The sequence below is a fragment of the Schistocerca serialis genome, chromosome 6 (assembly GCF_023864345.2).
Source record: "Schistocerca serialis cubense isolate TAMUIC-IGC-003099 chromosome 6, iqSchSeri2.2, whole genome shotgun sequence".
NCBI lineage: Eukaryota > Metazoa > Arthropoda > Insecta > Orthoptera > Acrididae > Schistocerca > Schistocerca serialis.
In genome coordinates, this window is record NC_064643.1 from 378,628,336 (window position 1) to 378,633,656 (window position 5,321).

The following is a 5,321-nucleotide window of genomic DNA, read 5'->3' on the forward strand; positions in this document are numbered from 1 at the left end:
TTAAGGGATTTTGTTAAATCTGTGAAAATTACCGATAAATATTTTCTCTTAGGCATGTGGGAATAACAATTGTCGTTTCACAATCATGTTTGTGCTCATTTCTCCTCTAAAAACTAATTATTACGGCGATAAAATGCTCCACCTTTTGCCCACTACGCTATACACTATTCTACATTTAATCATTCGTCCTAATAATACGTGTGGGAACGCTCTCAACGTATCGATCTACGGTACTCTGCCATAGATTCATACCTGTCTCAATTCGCTACTTAATGTATTGTGGACAGCCGGTGTGGCCGTGCGGTTCTAGGTGCTTCAGTCTGGAACCGCGTGACCGCTACGGTCGCAGGTTCGAATCCTGCCTCGGGCATGGATGTGTGTGATGTCCTTAGGTTAGTTAGGTTTAAGTAGTTCTAAGTTATAGGGGACTGATGACCACAGATGTTAAGTCGCATAGTGCTCAGAGCCATTTGAACCATTTTTGAACTTAATGTATTGTCGCTAATGCTATAGCCGGAATTGTGGTACACTGTTCCCATATCCCATTCAAGATGAAGAACCTCCTTAATTAATTTTAATGTTGCACTTAATGTTGCGCTGGTTTGAAACTTTCTGGCAGATTACAATTGGGTGCCTGACGAGGACTCGAACGGCGATCATGTGCCTCTTGCGGGCAAATTATCAATTGAGATAATCAGGCACAACTCATTAAACGTCCATACAGACTTACTTTCGCCAGAAATATGAAGGGACTAGACAGGAAGAATCAATGTGCAAAGAAATTGGATGCGGAAATACTGAGGCATGAAGAGATACGCTTGAAGATTTCTGAGGCTATAGATGGCACAATAAGGAAGAACTCAGTAAGCAGTTCAACTCAAGAAGAATGGACATCTCTGAAAAGGGCAGTCACAAGAGTCGGAAAGAAAAACATAGGTACAAAGAAGGTAAATTCAAAGGAAACATGGGTGACAGAAGAAATACTTTAGCGGATGTACGAAAGAAGGAAGTACAAAACTGTTCAGGGATATTCACTAATACAGAAATACAAGTCACTTAGGAATGAAATAAATACGAAGTGCAGAAAAGCTAAACTGAAATGGCTGCATGAAAAATGTGAAGAATTAGAAAAAGAAATGACTGTCGAAAAGACTGACTCAGCGTATAGAAAAGTGAAACCAACGTTCGGTGCAATTAAAAGCAAGGGCTATAACATGAAGGGTTCAATGGGAATTCCACTATTAAACGCAGAGGAGATGACGGACAGTTGGAGAGAGTACAGGGAAGTCCTCTTTGAAGGAGAGGACTTGTTTGGTGTGATAGAAAAATAAACAGGAGTCGATAGGGAAAAGATAGCGGATCGAGTATTAGAATCAGAATTTGAAAAAGCGTTGAAAGAGTTAAGATCAAATAAGGCATAAGGGATATATAACTCTTCATCGGAGGTTCTAAAATCGTTTGAGGAAGTTGCAACAAAACGATCCACATTGGTTTGTAGACTGTGTGAGACTTGCGATATACCAGCACACTTTCGAAAACACACCATTTACACGACTGCGAAGATTACAAAAGCCGACAAGTGCGAGCATCATCACTAAATCAGCTTAACGGCTCATGCACCCGAGTTGCTGACAAGAATAATATACAGAAGAATGGAGAAGAATATTGTGGATCACTTAGATGACAATGTTTGGCTTTAGTGAAGATAACGGCGCCAAAGAGGCAGTTCTGATGCTGCCGTTGATAACAGCAGCAAACCTGAAAAAAAATCAAGACAGGCTATAGGATTTGTCGACCTGATAAAAGCGTTCGACAGTGTCAATGGTGCAAGATGTTCGAAATTATGAGAAAATTGGACTAAGCTAAAAGAAAAGACAGGTAAAGTACAGTAAGTACAAGACACAAGAGGGAAAAATAAGGGTGGAAGACCAAGAACGAAGTGCTCGGATTAAGAAGAGATGTCTTTCGCCCCTATTGTTCAGTCTATTCAACGAAGAAACGATAACGGAAATAAAAGGAGGGTTCAAGAGTGGCATTAAAATTCAAGGTGATAAGACTCGATGATGAAACTGCTGTCCTGAGTGAAAGTGAAGAAGACTTACAAGCTGTGTGTTGAATGGAGCGTACAGAATAAGGATTGAGAGTAAATCGGAGAAAGGCGAAAGTAACGCTAAGTAGTGCACGATGTTCTTCTTGTAATAGTGTTTTGTCCATCTTCGTTAGCCTATAAAGCTGCGAAAGTTTGTGAACTTCATACTATCTTTCTTGTGGTTAAGGATCCAACTACGAACAGCCAGTTTTGCCGTTAATCCCTTCAATTCCGTCCCAAAGGGAGAAGCAATAGTGATTAGTCCGCCACTCAGCAAGGCTCCTAAGTTTCTGCCAAGGAAGGGCACAGAAACAAAGACATTTAGTTGTGAATCTTATCCTGCTAAAATTCACAAAACTGTGAGATAAAAATTGCACAAAACTGTGAGATAAAAAATTACACAAAAATCAATTTTACAGTCTGTAAGTGCTCGACTAAGCCGGTGGCGTAAGAGAGTCAGACGATGTTCCAAAATCTCGCGCAGCACTCATAGCCCGTAGCTTGGGTGGCTTTCCCAGATCAATTTAAGGTTGATTCCCCGCCTTGATAGGCAACATGCGTCTTATGTTAAGTTTTTCATCTCGACTTCCTCTACGCCACTGTGTTACGTTGTAAGCAGTTAACACCTTGTATTTTCCTATTTGCGACTACCAGCTCGTTGTATTTTGCCTACATCGACGTAGCGTCATCCACTCTTGCTAGCCTCCTTAGATAACCGTACGTTAGGAACTTTGTCCACTATGGGAAGTGATTTGGCAATAATCAGAATGGCTGGACATGTACGATCATATTGTTTATTTAGATATATTTACTTACATCATTGCTGTGCCACTGTAGACTTCTATAAGCTCATACCATGTGTTATCTTGTGAAGATCCAGTTTGATCCCGGGATAGTCACACATCGCCAATGGTGCTAACTACCGTTGTTTGGCACTAGATTAGAAGGATCGTTATTCTTTATCGTCCTAGATTTCTACTGATATATGTCCTTTGTATATTATGTTGGTATGAATCAGTTGTACATCTACATATGTACTCCGCAAGCCATTGTACGGTGCATGATACAGGGTGTATCGTACCAGTGTTATTTATTTCCTATCTCATTTAGTTCCGTTATCGCCTGTTAGTTCTTTTACCCTTCTTCTATACAGGAATTACCTGCCGTTTTTCCAGTTGCTTGGGACTTTGAACTAGGCGAGAGACTCGCCATAATTACAAGCTAAATAATGGGTCAATGTCACAGAGACCTCTTTGTAGGTCCAAAATGGGATTCCATCTGGACCTGGCGACTTATTTGTTTTCAACTGTTTCACTTGTTTTTATACACCAGGGATGTTTGTTAGTGTGTCATCCATACGCGAGATATGTGAGTGTGACACAACAATACTCGCACATTTACTATTAATACAAGTTTTCTAAATGTGTCCCACAGGATTTCGCGAGAATTACAGGGTGACACACGAAATGTGTTACCATTTTGTTTTTGAATATAAACTTTATTGTCAATACAATTTGAAAGGAACGTATACTACAATGAAGAGCCGTCCATGGAGATTTGTTCTAATTCAGCACATGCTCAGTATGTCCACCATTTCGTTTCCTAACTTCCTTCAAACGAACACTGAAGTTAGTGATTACCCTACGACACATGTCTTCCGTAATTTAACTGCAAGCTTGAAGAATAATTCTTTTGAGCGCCATTAAATCACGTGGACGTTTGGGGAAAATTTTTTCCTTTAGGCACCCCCAAAGATAAAAGTCACATGGACTGAGGTCTGGACTATTGGGGGGCCAATTTTGTCCGTCATTGAAGTGACCTGGAAACCTGAGTGAAATGATCCGCATGTCGAAATGCTCGTGTAAAAACTCCAACACAGTGTTTGCAGTATGTGATCTTGCTCCATCTTGCATGAACCACTGCGTGTTGAAGGGCAAGGCAGTAGCAACAAGCTATGGAATGAAGCTATTGCAAAGCATGCTCAAATAACGTTCGCTGTTCACAGTTACTTCAAAGAAAAAGGGTCCAATAAGTCCGTGACTGGAAATTGCTGCCCTCGCTGTAATCCTCGGAGCAATTTGTTGTCGTTCATGAAGCACTTGTGGGTTTTCAGTGGCCCAAAAGCGTAAATTGTGTTTGTTAACCACACCGTCTAAATGTAAATGCGCCTCGTCTGAAAACCAAACGTTGTTGAGAGCTTTTTCTCTATCCTCCGCCCACTGAGCAAACAGTAGTCCCTGCTGCTTGCGTTCTTCAGTGAGCTTCTGTGCACAGATCATCTTGAATGGGTACATATGGAGGTCACTTTTAAGAATGCGTTGAACGGAGCGTCTGGATATTCTCAGTTGCACTGCTGCCTTTCTACACGATTTCCCGGGACTTCTCTGTACAGCAACTCTTACCGCTTCAATATTCGCCGGTGAACAAACTGGCTTAGGCCGAGATCGCTTCGCTTCCAATACTGTTCTCTCTTGTAGAAATTTATCGTACAACCTGTGGATGGTCTTCTTGCAAGGGACCCATCGTGTGTTAAACTGTTGTCGAAAACGCCTCTGAGTCACAACAAGACTTTTCGTTTCATGAAAAAGTAACACAATTGCCGACCGTTGCTGTGTCGTCAGTCTCCCATTGTCAGCCATTGCTGCTTACTAGTCTCCTAGCGGCAGTATCGTGAATTACACGTCATTTCGTAACTCATTTGTTTTTCCAAGCTCTGCTGGTACTGCTGTAGAGATCCCTGCGGGATATCTAATGTGCGCCGTAAATTGTGAAAGAAACAATTGGTAACACATTTCGAGCGCCACCCTGCGCCACTCTGTACCGAAGATTCTCATCTAGTTTCCTCAAGAATTTCTGTTAGATTTTCATATAGGCTGCACTGACGTTTTGGAGAGCTGCATCAAACAAGTCTCAGGACTGAAGACCACAACAAACAACATAAACTCGTTCAATGTTTTTTGTCATTCCTATTTTGTAAGGACTACAAAAACTGTAACAATATTCTAGAATTGGTCACATCATCGTTTTGTACTCGTATACTTGTTCCTTTACGAATGGGTTGCATTTCCACATGTGCCTTAAACTATGCTGTCGCACGGAAAGTTTTTAAATTTTTCGATTATAGAACCTGTCTGTCAGAAAAGGTGTGACGGTATCTTTGTACATTGAATTTATTCATCGGTCTCATTAATTTGAGCAAAGGAGGGAATACTGAGTTTCTCAGTAAGAGAGT